Source organism: Phalangium opilio, unplaced genomic scaffold (assembly GCF_054372755.1).
Source record: "Phalangium opilio isolate 3A_F unplaced genomic scaffold, DU_Popi_V2 ptg000054l_1, whole genome shotgun sequence".
NCBI lineage: Eukaryota > Metazoa > Arthropoda > Arachnida > Opiliones > Phalangiidae > Phalangium > Phalangium opilio.
In genome coordinates, this window is record NW_028324173.1 from 2,070,978 (window position 1) to 2,096,383 (window position 25,406).

A 25,406-nucleotide genomic window follows, 5' to 3' on the forward strand; every position below is an offset into this window, starting at 1 on the left:
AAAAGCAAACATATTTTCTATTTGTTATTGTTTTAAAAAGATGATGGTTAATTTGTCTCACTGAATTTAAATTCTAATTATTATCTAGCACTCTCGGCAACGGCCATATCACGCTGAAAACACCGGTTCTCGTCGGATCACCGAAGTTAAATAGCGTCGATCGCAGTCAGTACTTGGGAGGGAGACCACTTAGGAATACTGCGTGCCGTTGGCTTTTTCACTTTTTTTCCTCTTTTAAATTCCAATAGATATGAAAAAAGCAAACATATTTTCTTTTTGTTATTGTTTTAAAAAGATGATGGTTAATTTGTCTCACTTAATTTAAATTCGAATTATTATCTAGCACTCTCGGCAACGGCCATATCACGCTGAAAACACCGGTTCTCGTCCGATCACCGAAGTTAAGCAGCGTCGAGCGCAGTCAGTACTTGGAAACTTTGCGTGCCGTTGGCTTTTTCACTTTTATTTCCTCTTTTAAATTCCATCAGATATGAAAAAAGCAAACATATCTTCTTTTTCTTATTGATTTATAAAAATGAAGGTTAATTAAATTCAAATTATTATCTAGCACTCTCGGCAACGGCCATATCACGCTGAAAACACCGGTTCTCGTCGGATCACCGAAGTTAAGCAGCGTCGAGCGCAGTCAGTACTTGGGAGTGAGACCACTTAGGAACACTGCGTGCCGTTGGCTTTTTCACTTTTTTTTCCTCTTTTAAATTCCAATAGATATGAAAAAAGCAAACATATTTTCTTTTTGGTATTGTTTTAAAAAGATGATGGTTAATTTGTCTCACTTAATTTAAATTCGAATTATTATCTAGCACTCTCGGCAACGGCCATATCACGCTGAAAACACCGGTTCTCGTCCGATCACCGAAGTTAAGCAGCGTCGAGCGCAGTCAGTACTTGGAAACTTTGCGTGCCGTTGGCTTTTTCACTTTTATTTCCTCTTTTAAATTCCATCAGATATGAAAAAAGCAAACATATCTTCTTTTTCTTATTGATTTATAAAGATGAAGGTTAATTAAATTCAAATTATTATCTAGCACTCTCGGCAACGGCCATATCACGCTGAAAACACCGGTTCTCGTCGGATCACCGAAGTTAAGCAGCGTCGAGCGCAGTCAGTACTTGGGAGGGAGACCACTTAGGAACACTGCGTGCCGTTGGCTTTTTCACTTTTTTTTCCTCTTTTAAATTCCAATAGATATGAAAAAAGCCAACATATTTTCTTTTTGTTATTGTTTTAAAAAGATGAAGGTTAATTTGTCTCACTTAATTTAAATTCGAATTATTAAATAGCACTCTCGGCAACGGCCTTATCACGCTGAAAACACCGGTTCTCGTCGGATCACCGAAGATAAGCAGCGTCGAGCGCAGTCAGTACTTGGGAGGGAGACCACTTAGGAACACTGCGTGCCGTTGCCTTTTTCACTTTTTTTTCCTCTTTTAAAATCCAATAGATATGAAAAAAGCAAACATGTTTTCTTTTAGTTATTGTTTTAAAATAATGAAGGTTAATTTGTCTCACTTAATTTAAATTCGAATTATTAACTAGCACTCTCGGCAACGGCCATATCACGCTGAAAACACCGGTTCACGTCCGATCCCCGAAGTTAAGCAGCGTCGAGCGCATACAGTACTTGGGAATACTGCGTGCCGTTGGCTTTTTCACTTTTGTTTCCTCTTTCAAATTCCACCAGATATGAAAAAAGCAAACATATCTTCTTTTTGTTATTGTTTTATAAAGATGAAAGTTAATTAAATTCAAATTATTAACTAGCACTCTCGGCAACGGCCATATCACGCTGAATACACCGGTTCTCGTCCGATAACCGAAGTTAAGCAGCGTCGAGCGCAGTCAGTACTTGGGAGGGAGACCACTTAGGAACACTGCGTGCCGTTGGGTTTTTCACTTTTTTTTCCTCTTTTAAAATCCAATAGATATGAAAAAAGCAAACATATTTTCTTTTTGTTATTGTTTTAAAAAGATGATGGTTAATTTGTCTCAATTAATTTAAATTCGAATTATTATCTAGCACTCTCGGCAACGGCCATATCACGCTGAAAACACCGGTTCTCGTCCGATCACCGAAGTTAAGCAGCGTCGAGCGCAGTCAGTACTTGAAAACTTTGCGTGTCGTTGGCTTTTTCACTTTTATTTCCTCTTTTAAATTCCATGAGATATGAAAAAAGCAAACATATCTTCTTTTTCTTATTGATTTATAAAGATGAAGGTTAATTAAATTCAAATTATTAAATAGCACTCTCGGCAACGGCCATATCACGCTGAAAACACCGGTTCTCGTCGGATCACCGAAGTTAAGCAGCGTCGACCGCAGTCAGTACTTGGGAGGGAGACCACTTAGGAACACTGCGTGCAGTTGGCTTTTTCACTTTTTTTCCTCTTTTAAATTCCAATAGATATGAAAAAAGCAAACATATTTTCTTTTTGTTATTGTTTTAAAAAGATGATGGTTAATTGGTCTCACTTAATTTAAATTCGAATTATTATCTAGCACTCTCGGCAACGGCCATATCACGCTGAAAACACCGGTTCTCGTCGGATCACCGAAGTTAAGCAGCGTCGAGCGCAGTCAGTACTTGGGAGGGAGACCACTTAGGAACACTGCGTGCCGTTGGCTTTTTCACTTTTTTTCCTCTTTTAAATTCCAATAGATATGAAAAAAGCAAACATATTTTCTATTTGTTATTGTTTTAAAAAGATGATGGTTAATTTGTCTCACTGAATTTAAATTCTAATTATTATCTAGCACTCTCGGCAACGGCCATATCACGCTGAGAACACCGGTTCTCGTCCGACCGCCGACGTTAGCAGCGTCGAGCGCAGTCAGTACTTGGGAATACTGCGTGCAACGGCCATATCACGCTGAAAACACCGGTTCTCGTCCGATCACCGAAGTTAAGCAGCGTCGAGCGCAGTCAGTACTTGGAAACTTTGCGTGCCGTTGGCTTTTTCACTTTTATTTCCTCTTTTAAATTCCATCAGATATGAAAAAAGCAAACATATCTTCTTTTTCTTATTGATTTATAAAGATGAAGGTTAATTAAATTCAAATTATTAAATAGCACTCTCGGCAACGGCCATATCACGCTGAAAACACCGGTTCTCGTCCGATCACCGAAGTTAAGCAGCGTCGAGCGCAGTCAGTACTTGGGAGGGAGACCACTTAGGAACACTGCGTGCTGTTGGGTTTTTCACTTTTTTTTCCTCTTTTAAAATCCAATAGATATGAAAAAAGCAAACATGTTTTCTTTTTGTTATTGTTTTAAAATGATGAAGGTTAATTTGTCTCACTTAATTTAAATTCGAATTATTAACTAGCACTCTCGGCAACGGCCATATCACGCTGAAAACACCGGTTCACGTCCGATCACCGAAGTTAAGCAGCGTCGAGCGCAGTAAGTACTTGGTAGGGAGACCACTTAGGAACACTGCGTGCCGTTGGCTTTTTCACTTTTTTTCCTCTTTTAAATTCCAATAGATACGAAAAAAGCAGACATATTTTCTATTTGTTATTGTTTTAAAAAGATGATGGTTAATTTGTCTCACTGAATTTAAATTCTAATTATTATATAGCACTCTCGGCAACGGCCATATCACGCTGAAAACACCGGTTCTCGTCCGATCACCGAAGTTAAGCAGCGTCGAGCGCAGTCAGTACTTGGGAGGGAGACCACTTAGGAACACTAAGTGCCGTTGGCTTTTTCACTTTTTTTTCCTCTTTTAAATTCCAATAGATATGAAAAAAGCAAACATATTTTCTTTTTGTTATTGTTTTAAAAAGATGATGGTTAATTTGTCTCACTTAATTTAAATTCTAATTATTATCTAGCACTCTCGGCAACGGCCATATCGCGCTGAAAACACCGGTTCTCGTCCGATCACCGAAGTTAAGCAGCGTCGAGCGCAGTCAGTACTTGAAAACTTTGCGTGTCGTTGGCTTTTTCACTTTAATTTCCTCTTTTAAATTCCATGAGATATGAAAAAAGCAAACATATCTTCTTTTTCTTATTGATTTATAAAGATGAAGGTTAATTAAATTCAAATTATTAAATAGCACTCTCGGCAACGGCCATATCACGCTGAAAACACCGGTTCTCGTCTGATCACCGAAGTTAAGCAGCGTCGAGCGCAGTCAGTACTTGGGAGGGAGACCACTTAGGAACACTGCGTGCCGTTGGGTTTTTCACTTTTTTTTCCTCTTTTAAAATCCAATAGATATGAAAAAAGCAAACATGTTTTCTTTTTGTTATTGTTTTAAAATGATGAAGGTTAATTTGTCTCACTTAATTTAAATTCGAATTATTAACTAGCACTCTCGGCAACGGCCATATCACGCTGAAAACACCGGTTCACGTCCGATCCCCGAAGTTAAGCAGCGTCGAGCGCATACAGTACTTGGGAATACTGCGTGCCGTTGGCTTTTTCACTTTTGTTTCCTCTTTCAAATTCCACCAGATATGAAAAAAGCAAACATATCTTCTTTTTGTTATTGTTTTATAAAGATGAAAGTTAATTAAATTCAAATTATTAACTAGCACTCTCGGCAACGGCCATATCACGCTGAATACACCGGTTCTCGTCCGATAACCGAAGTTAAGCAGCGTCGAGCGCAGTCAGTACTTGGGAGGGAGACCACTTAGGAACACTGCGTGCCGTTGGGTTTTTCACTTTTTTTTCCTCTTTTAAAATCCAATAGATATGAAAAAAGCAAACATATTTTCTTTTTGTTATTGTTTTAAAAAGATGATGGTTAATTTGTCTCAATTAATTTAAATTCGAATTATTATCTAGCACTCTCGGCAACGGCCATATCACGCTGAAAACACCGGTTCTCGTCCGATCACCGAAGTTAAGCAGCGTCGAGCGCAGTCAGTACTTGAAAACTTTGCGTGTCGTTGGCTTTTTCACTTTTATTTCCTCTTTTAAATTCCATGAGATATGAAAAAAGCAAACATATCTTCTTTTTCTTATTGATTTATAAAGATGAAGGTTAATTAAATTCAAATTATTAAATAGCACTCTCGGCAACGGCCATATCACGCTGAAAACACCGGTTCTCGTCGGATCACCGAAGTTAAGCAGCGTCGACCGCAGTCAGTACTTGGGAGGGAGACCACTTAGGAACACTGCGTGCAGTTGGCTTTTTCACTTTTTTTCCTCTTTTAAATTCCAATAGATATGAAAAAAGCAAACATATTTTCTTTTTGTTATTGTTTTAAAAAGATGATGGTTAATTGGTCTCACTTAATTTAAATTCGAATTATTATCTAGCACTCTCGGCAACGGCCATATCACGCTGAAAACACCGGTTCTCGTCGGATCACCGAAGTTAAGCAGCGTCGAGCGCAGTCAGTACTTGGGAGGGAGACCACTTAGGAACACTGCGTGCCGTTGGCTTTTTCACTTTTTTTCCTCTTTTAAATTCCAATAGATATGAAAAAAGCAAACATATTTTCTATTTGTTATTGTTTTAAAAAGATGATGGTTAATTTGTCTCACTGAATTTAAATTCTAATTATTATCTAGCACTCTCGGCAACGGCCATATCACGCTGAGAACACCGGTTCTCGTCCGACCGCCGACGTTAGCAGCGTCGAGCGCAGTCAGTACTTGGGAATACTGCGTGCAACGGCCATATCACGCTGAAAACACCGGTTCTCGTCCGATCACCGAAGTTAAGCAGCGTCGAGCGCAGTCAGTACTTGGAAACTTTGCGTGCCGTTGGCTTTTTCACTTTTATTTCCTCTTTTAAATTCCATCAGATATGAAAAAAGCAAACATATCTTCTTTTTCTTATTGATTTATAAAGATGAAGGTTAATTAAATTCAAATTATTAAATAGCACTCTCGGCAACGGCCATATCACGCTGAAAACACCGGTTCTCGTCCGATCACCGAAGTTAAGCAGCGTCGAGCGCAGTCAGTACTTGGGAGGGAGACCACTTAGGAACACTGCGTGCTGTTGGGTTTTTCACTTTTTTTTCCTCTTTTAAAATCCAATAGATATGAAAAAAGCAAACATGTTTTCTTTTTGTTATTGTTTTAAAATGATGAAGGTTAATTTGTCTCACTTAATTTAAATTCGAATTATTAACTAGCACTCTCGGCAACGGCCATATCACGCTGAAAACACCGGTTCACGTCCGATCACCGAAGTTAAGCAGCGTCGAGCGCAGTAAGTACTTGGTAGGGAGACCACTTAGGAACACTGCGTGCCGTTGGCTTTTTCACTTTTTTTCCTCTTTTAAATTCCAATAGATACGAAAAAAGCAGACATATTTTCTATTTGTTATTGTTTTAAAAAGATGATGGTTAATTTGTCTCACTGAATTTAAATTCTAATTATTATATAGCACTCTCGGCAACGGCCATATCACGCTGAAAACACCGGTTCTCGTCCGATCACCGAAGTTAAGCAGCGTCGAGCGCAGTCAGTACTTGGGAGGGAGACCACTTAGGAACACTAAGTGCCGTTGGCTTTTTCACTTTTTTTTCCTCTTTTAAATTCCAATAGATATGAAAAAAGCAAACATATTTTCTTTTTGTTATTGTTTTAAAAAGATGATGGTTAATTTGTCTCACTTAATTTAAATTCTAATTATTATCTAGCACTCTCGGCAACGGCCATATCGCGCTGAAAACACCGGTTCTCGTCCGATCACCGAAGTTAAGCAGCGTCGAGCGCAGTCAGTACTTGAAAACTTTGCGTGTCGTTGGCTTTTTCACTTTAATTTCCTCTTTTAAATTCCATGAGATATGAAAAAAGCAAACATATCTTCTTTTTCTTATTGATTTATAAAGATGAAGGTTAATTAAATTCAAATTATTAAATAGCACTCTCGGCAACGGCCATATCACGCTGAAAACACCGGTTCTCGTCTGATCACCGAAGTTAAGCAGCGTCGAGCGCAGTCAGTACTTGGGAGGGAGACCACTTAGGAACACTGCGTGCCGTTGGGTTTTTCACTTTTTTTTCCTCTTTTAAAATCCAATAGATATGAAAAAAGCAAACATGTTTTCTTTTTGTTATTGTTTTAAAATGATGAAGGTTAATTTGTCTCACTTAATTTAAATTCGAATTATTAACTAGCACTCTCGGCAACGGCCATATCACGCTGAAAACACCGGTTCACGTCCGATCACCGAAGTTAAGCAGCGTCGAGCGCATACAGTACTTGGGAATACTGCGTGCCGTTGGCTTTTTCACTTTTGTTTCCTCGTTCAAATTCCACCAGATATGAAAAAAGCAAACATATCTTCTTTTTGTTATTGTTTTATAAAGATGAAAGTTAATTAAATTCAAATTATTAACAAGCACTCTCGGCAACGGCCATATCACGCTGAATACACCGGTTCTCGTCCGATAACCGAAGTTAAGCAGCGTCGAGCGCAGTCAGTACTTGGGAGGGAGACCACTTAGGAACACTGCGTGCCGTTGGGTTTTTCACTTTTTTTTCCTCTTTTAAAATCCAATAGATATGAAAAAAGCAAACATATTTTCTATTTGTTATTGTTTTAAAAAGATGATGGTTAATTTGTCTCACTGAATTTAAATTCTAATTATTATCTAGCACTCTCGGCAACGGCCATATCACGCTGAAAACACCGGTTCTCGTCCGATCACCGAAGTTAAGCAGCGTCGAGCGCAGTCAGTACTTGAAAACTTTGCTTGTCGTTGGCTTTTTCACTTTTATTTCCTCTTTTAAATTCCATGAGATATGAAAAAAGCAAACATATCTTCTTTTTCTTATAGATTTATAAAGATGAAGGTTAATTAAATTCAAATTATTAAATAGCACTCTCGGCAACGGACATATCACGCTGAAAACACCGGTTCTCGTCCGATCACCGAAGTTAAGCAGCGTCGAGCGCAGTCAGTACTTGGGAGGGAGACCACTTAGGAACACTGCGTGCCGTTGGCTTTTTCACTTTTTTTTCCTCTTTTAAATTCCAATAGATATGAAAAAAGCAAACATATTTTCTTTTTGTTATTGTTTTAAAAAGATGATGGTTAATTTGTCTCACTTAATTTAAATTCTAATTATTATCTAGCACTCTCGGCAACGGCCATATCGCGCTGAAAACACCGGTTCTCGTCCGATCACCGAAGTTAAGCAGCGTCGAGCGCAGTCAGTACTTGAAAACTTTGCGTGTCGTTGGCTTTTTCACTTTAATTTCCTCTTTTAAATTCCATGAGATATGAAAAAAGCAAACATATCTTCTTTTTCTTATTGATTTATAAAGATGAAGGTTAATTAAATTCAAATTATTAAATAGCACTCTCGGCAACGGCCATATCACGCTGAAAACACCGGTTCTCGTCCGATCACCGAAGTTAAGCAGCGTCGAGCGCAGTCAGTACTTGGGAGGGAGACCACTTAGGAACACTGCGTGCCGTTTGGTTTTTCACTTTTTTTTCCTCTTTTAAAATCCAATAGATATGAAAAAAGCAAACATGTTTTCTTTTTGTTATTGTTTTAAAATGATGAAGGTTAATTTGTCTCACTTAATTTAAATTCGAATTATTAACTAGCACTCTCGGCAACGGCCATATCACGCTGAAAACACCGGTTCACGTCCGATCACCGAAGTTAAGCAGCGTCGAGCGCATACAGTACTTGGGAATACTGCGTGCCGTTGGCTTTTTCACTTTTGTTTCCTCTTTCAAATTCCACCAGATATGAAAAAAGCAAACATATCTTCTTTTTGTTATTGTTTTATAAAGATGAAAGTTAATTAAATTCAAATTATTAACAAGCACTCTCGGCAACGGCCATATCACGCTGAATACACCGGTTCTCGTCCGATAACCGAAGTTAAGCAGCGTCGAGCGCAGTCAGTACTTGGGAGGGAGACCACTTAGGAACACTGCGTGCCGTTGGGTTTTTCACTTTTTTTTCCTCTTTTAAAATCCAATAGATATGAAAAAAGCAAACATATTTTCTATTTGTTATTGTTTTAAAAAGATGATGGTTAATTTGTCTCACTGAATTTAAATTCTAATTATTATCTAGCACTCTCGGCAACGGCCATATCACGCTGAAAACACCGGTTCTCGTCCGATCACCGAAGTTAAGCAGCGTCGAGCGCAGTCAGTACTTGAAAACTTTGCGTGTCGTTGGCTTTTTCACTTTTATTTCCTCTTTTAAATTCCATGAGATATGAAAAAAGCAAACATATCTTCTTTTTCTTATAGATTTATAAAGATGAAGGTTAATTAAATTCAAATTATTAAATAGCACTCTCGGCAACGGACATATCACGCTGAAAACACCGGTTCTCGTCCGATCACCGAAGTTAAGCAGCGTCGAGCGCAGTCAGTACTTGGGAGGGAGACCACTTAGGAACACTGCGTGCCGTTGGCTTTTTCACTTTTTTTTCCTCTTTTAAATTCCAATAGATATGAAAAAAGCAAACATATTTTCTTTTTGTTATTGTTTTAAAAAGATGAAGGTTAATTTGTCTCACTTAATTTAAATTCGAATTATTAAATAGCATTCTCGGCAACGGCCATATCACGCTGAAAACACCGGTTCTCGTCCGATCACCGAAGTTAAGCAGCGTCGAGCGCAGTCAGTACTTGGGAGGGAGACCACTTAGGAACACTGCGTGCCGTTGGGTTTTTCACTTTTTTTTCCTCTTTTAAAATCCAATAGATATGAAAAAAGCAAACATATTTTCTATTTGTTATTGTTTTAAAAAGATGATGGTTAATTTGTCTCACTGAATTTATATTCGAATTATTATCTAGCACTCTCGGCAACGGCCATATCACGCTGAAAACACCGGTTCTCGTCCGATCACCGAAGTTAAGCAGCGTCGAGCGCAGTCAGTACTTGGAAACTTTGCGTGCCGTTGGCTTTTTCACTTTTATTTCCTCTTTAAAATTCCATCAGATATGAAAAAAGCAAACATATCTTCTTTTTCTTATTGATTTATAAAGATGAAGGTTAATTAAATTCAAATTATTAAATAGCACTCTCGGCAACGGACATATCACGCTGAAAACACCGGTTCTCGTCCGATCACCGAAGTTAAGCAGCGTCGAGCGCAGTCAGTACTTGGGAGGGAGACCACTTAGGAACACTGCGTGCCGTTGGCTTTTTCACTTTTTTTTCCTCTTTTAAATTCCAATAGATATGAAAAAAGCCAACATATTTTCTTTTTGTTATTGTTTTAAAATGATGATGGTTAATTTGTCTCACTTAATTTATATTCGAATTATTATCTAGCACTCTCGGCAACGGCCATATAGTCTAATGCATTTCCTATGGAGGGGTTGTTTGTTTACGTTTAGCTTAATTACTCGGCCCCTGTTTGTCGTAGCTCAATGTTTTTAGTATGGTTAGATGGGGGACAAATTGAACTATAACATACTCAAAGGACATCCCCGTGTCTCCAGTAGAAACAGAGTTACGAGCCTGCAAAGTATAGTCTAATGCATTTCCTATGGAGTGGTTGTTTCTTTACGTTTTGCTTAAGTACTCGGCCCCTGTTTGTCGTAGCCTAAAGTTTTTAGTATGGTTAGAAGGGGGACAATTTGTACTATAACATATCCTAAGGACATCCCTGTATCTCTAGTAGACACAGAGTTATGGGCCTGCAAAGTATAGTCTAATGCATTTCCTATGGAGGGGTTGTTTGTTTACGTTTAGCTTAATTACTCGGCCCCTGTTTGTCGTAGCTCAATGTTTTTAGTATGGTTAGATGGGGGACAAATTGAACTATAACATACTCAAAGGACATCCCCGTGTCTCCAGTAGAAACAGAGTTACGAGCCTGCAAAGTATAGTCTAATGCATTTCCTATGGAGGGGTTGTTTGTTTACGTTTAGCTTAATTACTCGGCCCCTGTTTGTCGTAGCTCAATGTTTTTAGTATGGTTAGATGGGGGACAAATTGAACTATAACATACTCAAAGGACATCCCCGTGTCTCCAGTAGAAACAGAGTTACGAGCCTGCAAAGTATAGTCTAATGCATTTCCTATGGAGGGGTTGTTTCTTTACGTTTTGCTTAAGTACTCGGCCCCTGTTTGTCGTAGCCCAAAGTTTTTTGTATGGTTAGATGGGGGACAAATTGGACTATAACATACTCAAAGGACATCCCCGTATCTCCAGTAGAAACAGAGTTACGAGCCTGCAAAGTATAGTCTAATGCATTTCCTATGGAGTGGTTGTTTCTTTACGTTTTGCTTAAGTACTCGGCCCCTGTTTGTCGTAGCCTAAAGTTTTTAGTATGGTTAGAAGGGGGACAATTTGTACTATAACATATCCTAAGGACATCCCTGTATCTCTAGTAGACACAGAGTTATGGGCCTGCAAAGTATAGTCTAATGCATTTCCTATGGAGGGGTTGTTTGTTTACGTTTAGCTTAATTACTCGGCCCCTGTTTGTCGTAGCTCAATGTTTTTAGTATGGTTTGAAGGGGGACAATTTGGACTATAACATATCCTAAGGAACCCCGTATCTCTAGTAGACACAGAGTTATGGGCCTGCAAAGTATAGTCTAATGCATTTCCTATGGAGGGGTTGTTTGTTTACGTTTAGCTTAATAACTCGGCCCCTGTTTGTCGTAGCTCAATGTTTTTAGTATGGTTAGATGGGGGACAAATTGAACTATAACATACTCAAAGGACATCCCCGTATCTCCAGTAGAAACAGAGTTACGAGCCTGCAAAGTTTATTTTCAAAAATCAAAAGTAACCTTCTAACAATAAGTGAGACAAAAAATAAGTTGACGACGATATTGAGGTAGCCTCAAGTTTAAAGTATCCTTGTATGGGGAGCAAAGAGTACTATAACATATCCAATGGAGATCCCAGTATCTCTTGTAGAACAAGAGTTATGAGCCTCAAAAGTATAGTGCAAAAATCATAAGTAACATAATAAAAATAAGTGAGACGATTCCAAAGTTGACGAACATTTTGCTTAATATCTCGGCCCCTGTTTGTCGTAGCTCAATGTTTTTAGTATGGTTAGATGGGGGACAATTTGGACTATAACATACCCTAAGGACATCCTCGTATCTCCAGTAGACACAGAGTTATGGGCCTGCAAAGTATAGTCTAATGCATTTCCTATGGAGGGGTTGTTTGTTTACGTTTTGCTTAAGTACTCGGCCCCTGTTTGTCGTAGCTCAATGTTTTTAGTATGGTTAGATGGGGGACAAATTGAACTATAACATACTCAAAGGACATCCCCGTATCTCCAGTAGAAACAGAGTTACGAGCCTGCAAAGTATAGTCTAATGCATTTCCTATGGAGTGGTTGTTTCTTTACGTTTTGCTTAAGTACTCGGCCCCTGTTTGTCGTAGCCTAAAGTTTTTAGTATGGTTAGAAGGGGGACAATTTGTACTATAACATATCCTAAGGACATCCCTGTATCTCTAGTAGACACAGAGTTATGGGCCTGCAAAGTATAGTCTAATGCATTTCCTATGGAGGGGTTGTTTGTTTACGTTTAGCTTAATTACTCGGCCCCTGTTTGTCGTAGCTCAATGTTTTTAGTATGGTTAGATGGGGGACAAATTGAACTATAACATACTCAAAGGACATCCCCGTGTCTCCAGTAGAAACAGAGTTACGAGCCTGCAAAGTATAGTCTAATGCATTTCCTATGGAGGGGTTGTTTCTTTACGTTTTGCTTAAGTACTCGGCCCCTGTTTGTCGTAGCCCAAAGTTTTTTGTATGGTTAGATGGGGGACAAATTGAACTATAACATACTCAAAGGACATCCCCGTGTCTCCAGTAGAAACAGAGTTACGAGCCTGCAAAGTATAGTCTAATGCATTTCCTATGGAGGGGTTGTTTGTTTACGTTTAGCTTAATTACTCGGCCCCTGTTTGTCGTAGCTCAATGCTTTTAGTATGGTTAGATGGGGGACAAATTGAACTATAACATACTCAAAGGACATCCCCGTGTCTCCAGTAGAAACAGAGTTACGAGCCTGCAAAGTATAGTCTAATGCATTTCCTATGGAGGGGTTGTTTCTTTACGTTTTGCTTAAGTACTCGGCCCCTGTTTGTCGTAGCCCAAAGTTTTTTGTATGGTTAGATGGGGGACAAATTGGACTATAACATACTCAAAGGACATCCCCGTATCTCCAGTAGAAACAGAGTTACGAGCCTGCAAAGTATAGTCTAATGCATTTCCTATGGAGTGGTTGTTTCTTTACGTTTTGCTTAAGTACTCGGCCCCTGTTTGTCGTAGCCTAAAGTTTTTAGTATGGTTAGAAGGGGGACAATTTGTACTATAACATATCCTAAGGACATCCCTGTATCTCTAGTAGACACAGAGTTATGGGCCTGCAAAGTATAGTCTAATGCATTTCCTATGGAGGGGTTGTTTGTTTACGTTTAGCTTAATTACTCGGCCCCTGTTTGTCGTAGCTCAATGTTTTTAGTATGGTTAGATGGGGGAAAAATTGATCTATAACATACTCAAAGGACATCCCCGTGTCTCCAGTAGAAACAGAGTTACGAGCCTGCAAAGTATAGTCTAATGCATTTCCTATGGAGGGGTTGTTTCTTTACGTTTTGCTTAAGTACTCGGCCCCTGTTTGTCGTAGCCCAAAGTTTTTTGTATGGTTAGATGGGGGACAAATTGGACTATAACATATCCTAAGGACATCCCCGTATCTCTAGTAGACACAGAGTTATGGGCCTGCAAAGTATAGTCTAATGCATTTCCTATGGAGGGGTTGTTTGTTTACGTTTTGCTTAAGTACTCGGCCCCTGTTTGTCGTAGCTCAATGTTTTTAGTATGGTTAGATGGGGGACAAATTGAACTATAACATACTCAAAGGACATCCCCGTATCTCCAGTAGAAACAGAGTTACGAGCCTGCAAAGTATAGTCTAATGCATTTCCTATGGAGTGGTTGTTTCTTTACGTTTTGCTTAAGTACTCGGCCCCTGTTTGTCGTAGCCTAAAGTTTTTAGTATGGTTAGAAGGGGGACAATTTGTACTATAACATATCCTAAGGACATCCCTGTATCTCTAGTAGACACAGAGTTATGGGCCTGCAAAGTATAGTCTAATGCATTTCCTATGGAGGGGTTGTTTGTTTACGTTTAGCTTAATTACTCGGCCCCTGTTTGTCGTAGCTCAATGTTTTTAGTATGGTTAGATGGGGGACAAATTGAACTATAACATACTCAAAGGACATCCCCGTGTCTCCAGTAGAAACAGAGTTACGAGCCTGCAAAGTATAGTCTAATGCATTTCCTATGGAGGGGTTGTTTCTTTACGTTTTGCTTAAGTACTCGGCCCCTGTTTGTCGTAGCCCAAAGTTTTTTGTATGGTTAGATGGGGGACAAATTGGACTATAACATATCCTAAGGACATCCCCGTATCTCTAGTAGACACAGAGTTATGGGCCTGCAAAGTATAGTCTAATGCATTTCCTATGGAGGGGTTGTTTGTTTACGTTTTGGTTAAGTACTCGGCCCCTGTTTGTCGTAGCTCAATGTTTTTAGTATGGTTAGATGGGGGACAAATTGAACTATAACATACTCAAAGGACATCCCCGTATCTCCAGTAGAAACAGAGTTACGAGCCTGCAAAGTATAGTCTAATGCATTTCCTATGGAGTGGTTGTTTCTTTACGTTTTGCTTAAGTACTCGGCCCCTGTTTGTCGTAGCCTAAAGTTTTTAGTATGGTTAGAAGGGGGACAATTTGTACTATAACATATCCTAAGGACATCCCTGTATCTCTAGTAGACACAGAGTTATGGGCCTGCAAAGTATAGTCTAATGCATTTCCTATGGAGGGGTTGTTTGTTTACGTTTAGCTTAATTACTCGGCCCCTGTTTGTCGTAGCTCAATGTTTTTAGTATGGTTAGATGGGGGACAAATTGAACTATAACATACTCAAAGGACATCCCCGTGTCTCCAGTAGAAACAGAGTTACGAGCCTGCAAAGTATAGTCTAATGCATTTCCTATGGAGGGGTTGTTTCTTTACGTTTTGCTTAAGTACTCGGCCCCTGTTTGTCGTAGCCCAAAGTTTTTTGTATGGTTAGATGGGGGACAAATTGGACTATAACATACTCAAAGGACATCCCCGTATCTCCAGTAGAAACAGAGTTACGAGCCTGCAAAGTATAGTCTAATGCATTTCCTATGGAGTGGTTGTTTCTTTACGTTTTGCTTAAGTACTCGGCCCCTGTTTGTCGTAGCCTAAAGTTTTTAGTATGGTTAGAAGGGGGACAATTTGTACTATAACATATCCTAAGGACATCCCTGTATCTCTAGTAGACACAGAGTTATGGGCCTGCAAAGTATAGTCTAATGCATTTCCTATGGAGGGGTTGTTTGTTTACGTTTAGCTTAATTACTCGGCCCCTGTTTGTCGTAGCTCAATGTTTTTAGTATGGTTAGATGGGGGAAAAATTGATCTATAACATACTCAAAGGACATCCCCGTGTCTCCAGTAGAAACAGAGTTACGAGCCTGCAAAGTATAGTCTAATGCATTTCCTATGGAGGGGTTGTTTCTTTACGTTTTGCTTAAGTACTCGGCCCCTGTTTGTCGTAGCCCAAAGTTTTTTGTATGGTTAGATGGGGGACAAATTGGACTATAACATATCCTAAGGACATCCCCGTATCTCTAGTAGACACAGAGTTATGGGCCTGCAAAGTATAGTCTAATGCATTTCCTATGGAGGGGTTGTTTGTTTACGTTTTGGTTAAGTACTCGGCCCCTGTTTGTCGTAGCTCAATGTTTTTAGTATGGTTAGATGGGGGACAAATTGAACTATAACATACTCAAAGGACATCCCCGTATCTCCAGTAGAAACAGAGTTACGAGCCTGCAAAGTATAGTCTAATGCATTTCCTATGGAGTGGTTGTTTCTTTACGTTTTGCTTAAGTACTCGGCCCCTGTTTGTCGTAGCCTAAAGTTTTTAGTATGGTTAGAAGGGGGACAATTTGTACTATAACATATCCTAAGGACATCCCTGTATCTCTAGTAGACACAGAGTTATGGGCCTGCAAAGTATAGTCTAATGCATTTCCTATGGAGGGGTTGTTTGTTTACGTTTAGCTTAATTACTCGGCCCCTGTTTGTCGTAGCTCAATGTTTTTAGTATGGTTAGATGGGGGACAAATTGAACTATAACATACTCAAAGGACATCCCCGTGTCTCCAGTAGAAACAGAGTTACGAGCCTGCAAAGTATAGTCTAATGCATTTCCTATGGAGGGGTTGTTTCTTTACGTTTTGCTTAAGTACTCGGCCCCTGTTTGTCGTAGCCCAAAGTTTTTTGTATGGTTAGATGGGGGACAAATTGGACTATAACATACTCAAAGGACATCCCCGTATCTCCAGTAGAAACAGAGTTACGAGCCTGCAAAGTATAGTCTAATGCATTTCCTATGGAGTGGTTGTTTCTTTACGTTTTGCTTAAGTACTCGGCCCCTGTTTGTCGTAGCCTAAAGTTTTTAGTATGGTTAGAAGGGGGACAATTTGTACTATAACATATCCTAAGGACATCCCTGTATCTCTAGTAGACACAGAGTTATGGGCCTGCAAAGTATAGTCTAATGCATTTCCTATGGAGGGGTTGTTTGTTTACGTTTAGCTTAATTACTCGGCCCCTGTTTGTCGTAGCTCAATGTTTTTAGTATGGTTAGATGGGGGAAAAATTGATCTATAACATACTCAAAGGACATCCCCGTGTCTCCAGTAGAAACAGAGTTACGAGCCTGCAAAGTATAGTCTAATGCATTTCCTATGGAGGGGTTGTTTCTTTACGTTTTGCTTAAGTACTCGGCCCCTGTTTGTCGTAGCCCAAAGTTTTTTGTATGGTTAGATGGGGGACAAATTGGACTATAACATATCCTAAGGACATCCCCGTATCTCTAGTAGACACAGAGTTATGGGCCTGCAAAGTATAGTCTAATGCATTTCCTATGGAGGGGTTGTTTGTTTACGTTTTGCTTAAGTACTCGGCCCCTGTTTGTCGTAGCTCAATGTTTTTAGTATGGTTAGATGGGGGACAAATTGAACTATAACATACTCAAAGGACATCCCCGTATCTCCAGTAGAAACAGAGTTACGAGCCTGCAAAGTATAGTCTAATGCATTTCCTATGGAGTGGTTGTTTCTTTACGTTTTGCTTAAGTACTCGGCCCCTGTTTGTCGTAGCCTAAAGTTTTTAGTATGGTTAGAAGGGGGACAATTTGTACTATAACATATCCTAAGGACATCCCTGTATCTCTAGTAGACACAGAGTTATGGGCCTGCAAAGTATAGTCTAATGCATTTCCTATGGAGGGGTTGTTTGTTTACGTTTAGCTTAATTACTCGGCCCCTGTTTGTCGTAGCTCAATGTTTTTAGTATGGTTAGATGGGGGACAAATTGAACTATAACATACTCAAAGGACATCCCCGTGTCTCCAGTAGAAACAGAGTTACGAGCCTGCAAAGTATAGTCTAATGCATTTCCTATGGAGGGGTTGTTTCTTTACGTTTTGCTTAAGTACTCGGCCCCTGTTTGTCGTAGCCCAAAGTTTTTTGTATGGTTAGATGGGGGACAAATTGGACTATAACATATCCTAAGGACATCCCCGTATCTCTAGTAGACACAGAGTTATGGGCCTGCAAAGTATAGTCTAATGCATTTCCTATGGAGGGGTTGTTTGTTTACGTTTTGGTTAAGTACTCGGCCCCTGTTTGTCGTAGCTCAATGTTTTTAGTATGGTTAGATGGGGGACAAATTGAACTATAACATACTCAAAGGACATCCCCGTATCTCCAGTAGAAACAGAGTTACGAGCCTGCAAAGTATAGTCTAATGCATTTCCTATGGAGTGGTTGTTTCTTTACGTTTTGCTTAAGTACTCGGCCCCTGTTTGTCGTAGCCTAAAGTTTTTAGTATGGTTAGAAGGGGGACAATTTGTACTATAACATATCCTAAGGACATCCCTGTATCTCTAGTAGACACAGAGTTATGGGCCTGCAAAGTATAGTCTAATGCATTTCCTATGGAGGGGTTGTTTGTTTACGTTTAGCTTAATTACTCGGCCCCTGTTTGTCGTAGCTCAATGTTTTTAGTATGGTTAGATGGGGGACAAATTGAACTATAACATACTCAAAGGACATCCCCGTGTCTCCAGTAGAAACAGAGTTACGAGCCTGCAAAGTATAGTCTAATGCATTTCCTATGGAGGGGTTGTTTCTTTACGTTTTGCTTAAGTACTCGGCCCCTGTTTGTCGTAGCCCAAAGTTTTTTGTATGGTTAGATGGGGGACAAATTGGACTATAACATACTCAAAGGACATCCCCGTATCTCCAGTAGAAACAGAGTTACGAGCCTGCAAAGTATAGTCTAATGCATTTCCTATGGAGGGGTTGTTTCTTTACGTTTTGCTTAAGTACTCGGCCCCTGTTTGTCGTAGCCCAAAGTTTTTTGTATGGTTAGATGGGGGACAAATTGGACTATAACATATCCTAAGGACATCCCCGTATCTCTAGTAGACACAGAGTTATGGGCCTGCAAAGTATAGTCTAATGCATTTCCTATGGAGGGGTTGTTTGTTTACGTTTTGCTTAAGTACTCGGCCCCTGTTTGTCGTAGCTCAATGTTTTTAGTATGGTTAGATGGGGGACAAATTGAACTATAACATACTCAAAGGACATCCCCGTATCTCCAGTAGAAACAGAGTTACGAGCCTGCAAAGTATAGTCTAATGCATTTCCTATGGAGTGGTTGTTTCTTTACGTTTTGCTTAAGTACTCGGCCCCTGTTTGTCGTAGCCTAAAGTTTTTAGTATGGTTAGAAGGGGGACAATTTGTACTATAACATATCCTAAGGACATCCCTGTATCTCTAGTAGACACAGAGTTATGGGCCTGCAAAGTATAGTCTAATGCATTTCCTATGGAGGGGTTGTTTGTTTACGTTTAGCTTAATTACTCGGCCCCTGTTTGTCGTAGCTCAATGTTTTTAGTATGGTTAGATGGGGGACAAATTGAACTATAACATACTCAAAGGACATCCCCGTGTCTCCAGTAGAAACAGAGTTACGAGCCTGCAAAGTATAGTCTAATGCATTTCCTATGGAGGGGTTGTTTCTTTACGTTTTGCTTAAGTACTCGGCCCCTGTTTGTCGTAGCCCAAAGTTTTTTGTATGGTTAGATGGGGGACAAATTGGACTATAACATATCCTAAGGACATCCCCGTATCTCTAGTAGACACAGAGTTATGGGCCTGCAAAGTATAGTCTAATGCATTTCCTATGGAGGGGTTGTTTGTTTACGTTTTGGTTAAGTACTCGGCCCCTGTTTGTCGTAGCTCAATGTTTTTAGTATGGTTAGATGGGGGACAAATTGAACTATAACATACTCAAAGGACATCCCCGTATCTCCAGTAGAAACAGAGTTACGAGCCTGCAAAGTATAGTCTAATGCATTTCCTATGGAGTGGTTGTTTCTTTACGTTTTGCTTAAGTACTCGGCCCCTGTTTGTCGTAGCCTAAAGTTTTTAGTATGGTTAGAAGGGGGACAATTTGTACTATAACATATCCTAAGGACATCCCTGTATCTCTAGTAGACACAGAGTTATGGGCCTGCAAAGTATAGTCTAATGCATTTCCTATGGAGGGGTTGTTTGTTTACGTTTAGCTTAATTACTCGGCCCCTGTTTGTCGTAGCTCAATGTTTTTAGTATGGTTAGATGGGGGACAAATTGAACTATAACATACTCAAAGGACATCCCCGTGTCTCCAGTAGAAACAGAGTTACGAGCCTGCAAAGTATAGTCTAATGCATTTCCTATGGAGGGGTTGTTTCTTTACGTTTTGCTTAAGTACTCGGCCCCTGTTTGTCGTAGCCCAAAGTTTTTTGTATGGTTAGATGGGGGACAAATTGGACTATAACATATCCTAAGGACATCCCCGTATCTCTAGTAGACACAGAGTTATGGGCCTGCAAAGTATAGTCTAATGCATTTCCTATGGAGGGGTTGTTTGTTTACGTTTTGCTTAAGTACTCGGCCCCTGTTTGTCGTAGCTCAATGTTTTTAGTATGGTTAGATGGGGGACAAATTGAACTATAACATACTCAAAGGACATCCCCGTATCTCCAGTAGAAACAGAGTTACGAGCCTGCAAAGTATAGTCTAATGCATTTCCTATGGAGTGGTTGTTTCTTTACGTTTTGCTTAAGTACTCGGCCCCTGTTTGTCGTAGCCTAAAGTTTTAGTATGGTTAGAAGGGGGACAATTTGTACTATAACATATCCTAAGGACATCCCTGTATCTCTAGTAGACACAGAGTTATGGGCCTGCAAAGTATAGTCTAATGCATTTCCTATGGAGGGGTTGTTTGTTTACGTTTAGCTTAATTACTCGGCCCCTGTTTGTCGTAGCTCAATGTTTTTAGTATGGTTAGATGGGGGACAAATTGAACTATAACATACTCAAAGGACATCCCCGTGTCTCCAGTAGAAACAGAGTTACGAGCCTGCAAAGTATAGTCTAATGCATTTCCTATGGAGGGGTTGTTTCTTTACGTTTTGCTTAAGTACTCGGCCCCTGTTTGTCGTAGCCCAAAGTTTTTTGTATGGTTAGATGGGGGACAAATTGGACTATAACATACTCAAAGGACATCCCCGTATCTCCAGTAGAAACAGAGTTACGAGCCTGCAAAGTATAGTCTAATGCATTTCCTATGGAGTGGTTGTTTCTTTACGTTTTGCTTAAGTACTCGGCCCCTGTTTGTCGTAGCCTAAAGTTTTTAGTATGGTTAGAAGGGGGACAATTTGTACTATAACATATCCTAAGGACATCCCTGTATCTCTAGTAGACACAGAGTTATGGGCCTGCAAAGTATAGTCTAATGCATTTCCTATGGAGGGGTTGTTTGTTTACGTTTAGCTTAATTACTCGGCCCCTGTTTGTCGTAGCTCAATGTTTTTAGTATGGTTAGATGGGGGAAAAATTGATCTATAACATACTCAAAGGACATCCCCGTGTCTCCAGTAGAAACAGAGTTACGAGCCTGCAAAGTATAGTCTAATGCATTTCCTATGGAGGGGTTGTTTCTTTACGTTTTGCTTAAGTACTCGGCCCCTGTTTGTCGTAGCCCAAAGTTTTTTGTATGGTTAGATGGGGGACAAATTGGACTATAACATATCCTAAGGACATCCCCGTATCTCTAGTAGACACAGAGTTATGGGCCTGCAAAGTATAGTCTAATGCATTTCCTATGGAGGGGTTGTTTGTTTATGTTTTGCTTAAGTACTCGGCCCCTGTTTGTCGTAGCTCAATGTTTTTAGTATGGTTAGATGGGGGACAAATTGAACTATAACATACTCAAAGGACATCCCCGTATCTCCAGTAGAAACAGAGTTACGAGCCTGCAAAGTATAGTCTAATGCATTTCCTATGGAGTGGTTGTTTCTTTACGTTTTGCTTAAGTACTCGGCCCCTGTTTGTCGTAGCCTAAAGTTTTTAGTATGGTTAGAAGGGGGACAATTTGTACTATAACATATCCTAAGGACATCCCTGTATCTCTAGTAGACACAGAGTTATGGGCCTGCAAAGTATAGTCTAATGCATTTCCTATGGAGGGGTTGTTTGTTTACGTTTAGCTTAATTACTCGGCCCCTGTTTGTCGTAGCTCAATGTTTTTAGTATGGTTAGATGGGGGACAAATTGAACTATAACATACTCAAAGGACATCCCCGTGTCTCCAGTAGAAACAGAGTTACGAGCCTGCAAAGTATAGTCTAATGCATTTCCTATGGAGGGGTTGTTTCTTTACGTTTTGCTTAAGTACTCGGCCCCTGTTTGTCGTAGCCCAAAGTTTTTTGTATGGTTAGATGGGGGACAAATTGGACTATAACATACTCAAAGGACATCCCCGTATCTCCAGTAGAAACAAAGTTACGAGCCTGCAAAGTATAGTCTAATGCATTTCCTATGGAGTGGTTGTTTCTTTACGTTTTGCTTAAGTACTCGGCCCCTGTTTGTCGTAGCCTAAAGTTTTTAGTATGGTTAGAAGGGGGACAATTTGTACTATAACATATCCTAAGGACATCCCCGTATCTCTAGTAGACACAGAGTTATGGGCCTGCAAAGTATAGTCTAATGCATTTCCTATGGAGGGGTTGTTTGTTTACGTTTTGCTTAAGTACTCGGCCCCTGTTTGTCGTAGCTCAATGTTTTTAGTATGGTTAGATGGGGGACAAATTGAACTATAACATACTCAAAGGACATCCCCGTATCTCCAGTAGAAACAGAGTTACGAGCCTGCAAAGTATAGTCTAATGCATTTCCTATGGAGTGGTTGTTTCTTTACGTTTTGCTTAAGTACTCGGCCCCTGTTTGTCGTAGCCTAAAGTTTTTAGTATGGTTAGAAGGGGGACAATTTGTACTATAACATACTCAAAGGACATCCCCGTGTCTCCAGTAGAAACAGAGTTACGAGCCTGCAAAGTATAGTCTAATGCATTTCCTATGGAGTGGTTGTTTCTTTACGTTTTGCTTAAGTACTCGGCCCCTGTTTGTCGTAGCCTAAAGTTTTTAGTATGGTTAGAAGGGGGACAATTTGTACTATAACATATCCTAAGGACATCCCTGTATCTCTAGTAGACACAGAGTTATGGGCCTGCAAAGTATAGTCTAATGCATTTCCTATGGAGGGGTTGTTTGTTTACGTTTTGCTTAAGTACTCGGCCCCTGTTTGTCGTAGCTCAATGTTTTTAGTATGGTTAGATGGGGGACAAATTGAACTATAACATACTCAAAGGACATCCCCGTATCTCCAGTAGAAACAGAGTTACGAGCCTGCAAAGTATAGTCTAATGCATTTCCTATGGAGTGGTTGTTTCTTTACGTTTTGCTTAAGTACTCGGCCCCTGTTTGTCGTAGCCTAAAGTTTTTAGTATGGTTAGAAGGGGGACAATTTGTACTATAACATATCCTAAGGACATCCCTGTATCTCTAGTAGACACAGAGTTATGGGCCTGCAAAGTATAGTCTAATGCATTTCCTATGGAGGGGTTGTTTGTTTACGTTTAGCTTAATTACTCGGCCCCTGTTTGTCGTAGCTCAATGTTTTTAGTATGGTTAGATGGGGGACAAATTGAACTATAACATACTCAAAGGACATCCCCGTGTCTCCAGTAGAAACAGAGTTACGAGCCTGCAAAGTATAGTCTAATGCATTTCCTATGGAGGGGTTGTTTCTTTACGTTTTGCTTAAGTACTCGGCCCCTGTTTGTCGTAGCCCAAAGTTTTTTGTATGGTTAGATGGGGGACAAATTGGACTATAACATACTCAAAGGACATCCCCGTATCTCCAGTAGAAACAGAGTTACGAGCCTGCAAAGTATAGTCTAATGCATTTCCTATGGAGTGGTTGTTTCTTTACGTTTTGCTTAAGTACTCGGCCCCTGTTTGTCGTAGCCTAAAGTTTTTAGTATGGTTAGAAGGGGGACAATTTGTACTATAACATATCCTAAGGACATCCCTGTATCTCTAGTAGACACAGAGTTATGGGCCTGCAAAGTATAGTCTAATGCATTTCCTATGGAGGGGTTGTTTGTTTACGTTTTGCTTAAGTACTCGGCCCCTGTTTGTCGTAGCTCAATGTTTTTAGTATGGTTAGATGGGGGACAAATTGAACTATAACATACTCAAAGGACATCCCCGTATCTCCAGTAGAAACAGAGTTACGAGCCTGCAAAGTATAGTCTAATGCATTTCCTATGGAGTGGTTGTTTCTTTACGTTTTGCTTAAGTACTCGGCCCCTGTTTGTCGTAGCCTAAAGTTTTTAGTATGGTTAGAAGGGGGACAATTTGTACTATAACATATCCTAAGGACATCCCTGTATCTCTAGTAGACACAGAGTTATGGGCCTGCAAAGTATAGTCTAATGCATTTCCTATGGAGGGGTTGTTTGTTTACGTTTAGCTTAATTACTCGGCCCCTGTTTGTCGTAGCTCAATGTTTTTAGTATGGTTAGATGGGGGACAAATTGAACTATAACATACTCAAAGGACATCCCCGTGTCTCCAGTAGAAACAGAGTTACGAGCCTGCAAAGTATAGTCTAATGCATTTCCTATGGAGGGGTTGTTTCTTTACGTTTTGCTTAAGTACTCGGCCCCTGTTTGTCGTAGCCCAAAGTTTTTTGTATGGTTAGATGGGGGACAAATTGGACTATAACATACTCAAAGGACATCCCCGTATCTCCAGTAGAAACAGAGTTACGAGCCTGCAAAGTATAGTCTAATGCATTTCCTATGGAGTGGTTGTTTCTTTACGTTTTGCTTAAGTACTCGGCCCCTGTTTGTCGTAGCCTAAAGTTTTTAGTATGGTTAGAAGGGGGACAATTTGTACTATAACATATCCTAAGGACATCCCTGTATCTCTAGTAGACACAGAGTTATGGGCCTGCAAAGTATAGTCTAATGCATTTCCTATGGAGGGGTTGTTTGTTTACGTTTTGCTTAAGTACTCGGCCCCTGTTTGTCGTAGCTCAATGTTTTTAGTATGGTTAGATGGGGGACAAATTGAACTATAACATACTCAAAGGACATCCCCGTATCTCCAGTAGAAACAGAGTTACGAGCCTGCAAAGTATAGTCTAATGCATTTCCTATGGAGTGGTTGTTTCTTTACGTTTTGCTTAAGTACTCGGCCCCTGTTTGTCGTAGCCTAAAGTTTTTAGTATGGTTAGAAGGGGGACAATTTGTACTATAACATATCCTAAGGACATCCCTGTATCTCTAGTAGACACAGAGTTATGGGCCTGCAAAGTATAGTCTAATGCATTTCCTATGGAGGGGTTGTTTGTTTACGTTTAGCTTAATTACTCGGCCCCTGTTTGTCGTAGCTCAATGTTTTTAGTATGGTTAGATGGGGGACAAATTGAACTATAACATACTCAAAGGACATCCCCGTGTCTCCAGTAGAAACAGAGTTACGAGCCTGCAAAGTATAGTCTAATGCATTTCCTATGGAGGGGTTGTTTCTTTACGTTTTGCTTAAGTACTCGGCCCCTGTTTGTCGTAGCCCAAAGTTTTTTGTATGGTTAGATGGGGGACAAATTGGACTATAACATACTCAAAGGACATCCCCGTATCTCCAGTAGAAACAGAGTTACGAGCCTGCAAAGTATAGTCTAATGCATTTCCTATGGAGTGGTTGTTTCTTTACGTTTTGCTTAAGTACTCGGCCCCTGTTTGTCGTAGCCTAAAGTTTTTAGTATGGTTAGAAGGGGGACAATTTGTACTATAACATATCCTAAGGACATCCCTGTATCTCTAGTAGACACAGAGTTATGGGCCTGCAAAGTATAGTCTAATGCATTTCCTATGGAGGGGTTGTTTGTTTACGTTTAGCTTAATTACTCGGCCCCTGTTTG

At 40.0% G+C, this 25,406-nt stretch overlaps 15 non-coding genes and 25 pseudogenes across 15 annotated transcripts; all 40 read left to right on the top strand.

Annotated features, from left to right (window-relative positions):
* The first annotated feature begins 95 nt into the window (after positions 1-95).
* Positions 96-214, top strand: LOC149669980 (5S ribosomal RNA; annotated as a pseudogene).
* A 136-nt stretch (positions 215-350) lies between these two features.
* Positions 351-453, top strand: LOC149669981 (5S ribosomal RNA; annotated as a pseudogene).
* Positions 454-575: 122 nt separating this feature from the next.
* Positions 576-694, top strand: LOC149669982 (5S ribosomal RNA; annotated as a pseudogene).
* Positions 695-831: 137 nt separating this feature from the next.
* Positions 832-934, top strand: LOC149669983 (5S ribosomal RNA; annotated as a pseudogene).
* A 122-nt stretch (positions 935-1,056) lies between these two features.
* Positions 1,057-1,175, top strand: LOC149669984 (5S ribosomal RNA). Its single transcript, XR_016367625.1, has one exon. It is a non-coding gene; the product is annotated as a 5S ribosomal RNA (ribosomal RNA).
* Positions 1,176-1,312: 137 nt separating this feature from the next.
* On the top strand, positions 1,313-1,431 carry LOC149669985 (5S ribosomal RNA; annotated as a pseudogene).
* Positions 1,432-1,568: 137 nt separating this feature from the next.
* LOC149669986 (5S ribosomal RNA) lies at positions 1,569-1,671 on the top strand (annotated as a pseudogene).
* Positions 1,672-1,793: 122 nt separating this feature from the next.
* Positions 1,794-1,912, top strand: LOC149669987 (5S ribosomal RNA; annotated as a pseudogene).
* A 137-nt stretch (positions 1,913-2,049) lies between these two features.
* Positions 2,050-2,152, top strand: LOC149669988 (5S ribosomal RNA; annotated as a pseudogene).
* A 122-nt stretch (positions 2,153-2,274) lies between these two features.
* On the top strand, positions 2,275-2,393 carry LOC149669989 (5S ribosomal RNA; annotated as a pseudogene).
* Positions 2,394-2,529: 136 nt separating this feature from the next.
* On the top strand, positions 2,530-2,648 carry LOC149669990 (5S ribosomal RNA). Its single transcript, XR_016367626.1, has one exon. It is a non-coding gene; the product is annotated as a 5S ribosomal RNA (ribosomal RNA).
* Positions 2,649-2,875: 227 nt separating this feature from the next.
* Positions 2,876-2,978, top strand: LOC149669991 (5S ribosomal RNA; annotated as a pseudogene).
* Positions 2,979-3,100: 122 nt separating this feature from the next.
* Positions 3,101-3,219, top strand: LOC149669992 (5S ribosomal RNA). Its single transcript, XR_016367738.1, has one exon. It is a non-coding gene; the product is annotated as a 5S ribosomal RNA (ribosomal RNA).
* A 137-nt stretch (positions 3,220-3,356) lies between these two features.
* LOC149669993 (5S ribosomal RNA) lies at positions 3,357-3,475 on the top strand. Its single transcript, XR_016367519.1, has one exon. It is a non-coding gene; the product is annotated as a 5S ribosomal RNA (ribosomal RNA).
* Positions 3,476-3,611: 136 nt separating this feature from the next.
* Positions 3,612-3,730, top strand: LOC149669994 (5S ribosomal RNA). Its single transcript, XR_016367586.1, has one exon. It is a non-coding gene; the product is annotated as a 5S ribosomal RNA (ribosomal RNA).
* Positions 3,731-3,867: 137 nt separating this feature from the next.
* Positions 3,868-3,970, top strand: LOC149669995 (5S ribosomal RNA; annotated as a pseudogene).
* A 122-nt stretch (positions 3,971-4,092) lies between these two features.
* On the top strand, positions 4,093-4,211 carry LOC149669996 (5S ribosomal RNA). The gene has a single exon (XR_016367760.1). It is a non-coding gene; the product is annotated as a 5S ribosomal RNA (ribosomal RNA).
* A 137-nt stretch (positions 4,212-4,348) lies between these two features.
* LOC149669997 (5S ribosomal RNA) lies at positions 4,349-4,451 on the top strand (annotated as a pseudogene).
* A 122-nt stretch (positions 4,452-4,573) lies between these two features.
* LOC149669998 (5S ribosomal RNA) lies at positions 4,574-4,692 on the top strand (annotated as a pseudogene).
* A 137-nt stretch (positions 4,693-4,829) lies between these two features.
* Positions 4,830-4,932, top strand: LOC149669999 (5S ribosomal RNA; annotated as a pseudogene).
* A 122-nt stretch (positions 4,933-5,054) lies between these two features.
* Positions 5,055-5,173, top strand: LOC149670000 (5S ribosomal RNA; annotated as a pseudogene).
* Positions 5,174-5,309: 136 nt separating this feature from the next.
* LOC149670001 (5S ribosomal RNA) lies at positions 5,310-5,428 on the top strand. Its single transcript, XR_016367627.1, has one exon. It is a non-coding gene; the product is annotated as a 5S ribosomal RNA (ribosomal RNA).
* A 227-nt stretch (positions 5,429-5,655) lies between these two features.
* LOC149670002 (5S ribosomal RNA) lies at positions 5,656-5,758 on the top strand (annotated as a pseudogene).
* Positions 5,759-5,880: 122 nt separating this feature from the next.
* LOC149670003 (5S ribosomal RNA) lies at positions 5,881-5,999 on the top strand. Its single transcript, XR_016367739.1, has one exon. It is a non-coding gene; the product is annotated as a 5S ribosomal RNA (ribosomal RNA).
* Positions 6,000-6,136: 137 nt separating this feature from the next.
* LOC149670004 (5S ribosomal RNA) lies at positions 6,137-6,255 on the top strand. The gene has a single exon (XR_016367520.1). It is a non-coding gene; the product is annotated as a 5S ribosomal RNA (ribosomal RNA).
* A 136-nt stretch (positions 6,256-6,391) lies between these two features.
* On the top strand, positions 6,392-6,510 carry LOC149670005 (5S ribosomal RNA). Its single transcript, XR_016367587.1, has one exon. It is a non-coding gene; the product is annotated as a 5S ribosomal RNA (ribosomal RNA).
* A 137-nt stretch (positions 6,511-6,647) lies between these two features.
* LOC149670006 (5S ribosomal RNA) lies at positions 6,648-6,750 on the top strand (annotated as a pseudogene).
* A 122-nt stretch (positions 6,751-6,872) lies between these two features.
* LOC149670007 (5S ribosomal RNA) lies at positions 6,873-6,991 on the top strand. Its single transcript, XR_016367761.1, has one exon. It is a non-coding gene; the product is annotated as a 5S ribosomal RNA (ribosomal RNA).
* A 137-nt stretch (positions 6,992-7,128) lies between these two features.
* Positions 7,129-7,231, top strand: LOC149670008 (5S ribosomal RNA; annotated as a pseudogene).
* Positions 7,232-7,353: 122 nt separating this feature from the next.
* On the top strand, positions 7,354-7,472 carry LOC149670009 (5S ribosomal RNA; annotated as a pseudogene).
* Positions 7,473-7,834: 362 nt separating this feature from the next.
* Positions 7,835-7,953, top strand: LOC149670010 (5S ribosomal RNA). The gene has a single exon (XR_016367724.1). It is a non-coding gene; the product is annotated as a 5S ribosomal RNA (ribosomal RNA).
* A 137-nt stretch (positions 7,954-8,090) lies between these two features.
* LOC149670011 (5S ribosomal RNA) lies at positions 8,091-8,193 on the top strand (annotated as a pseudogene).
* A 122-nt stretch (positions 8,194-8,315) lies between these two features.
* Positions 8,316-8,434, top strand: LOC149670012 (5S ribosomal RNA; annotated as a pseudogene).
* Positions 8,435-8,571: 137 nt separating this feature from the next.
* On the top strand, positions 8,572-8,674 carry LOC149670013 (5S ribosomal RNA; annotated as a pseudogene).
* Positions 8,675-8,796: 122 nt separating this feature from the next.
* Positions 8,797-8,915, top strand: LOC149670014 (5S ribosomal RNA; annotated as a pseudogene).
* A 137-nt stretch (positions 8,916-9,052) lies between these two features.
* LOC149670015 (5S ribosomal RNA) lies at positions 9,053-9,155 on the top strand (annotated as a pseudogene).
* A 122-nt stretch (positions 9,156-9,277) lies between these two features.
* Positions 9,278-9,396, top strand: LOC149670016 (5S ribosomal RNA). The gene has a single exon (XR_016367725.1). It is a non-coding gene; the product is annotated as a 5S ribosomal RNA (ribosomal RNA).
* Positions 9,397-9,533: 137 nt separating this feature from the next.
* On the top strand, positions 9,534-9,652 carry LOC149670017 (5S ribosomal RNA). The gene has a single exon (XR_016367693.1). It is a non-coding gene; the product is annotated as a 5S ribosomal RNA (ribosomal RNA).
* Positions 9,653-9,789: 137 nt separating this feature from the next.
* LOC149670018 (5S ribosomal RNA) lies at positions 9,790-9,892 on the top strand (annotated as a pseudogene).
* A 122-nt stretch (positions 9,893-10,014) lies between these two features.
* On the top strand, positions 10,015-10,133 carry LOC149670019 (5S ribosomal RNA). Its single transcript, XR_016367726.1, has one exon. It is a non-coding gene; the product is annotated as a 5S ribosomal RNA (ribosomal RNA).
* The last annotated feature ends 15,273 nt before the right edge of the window (positions 10,134-25,406 follow it).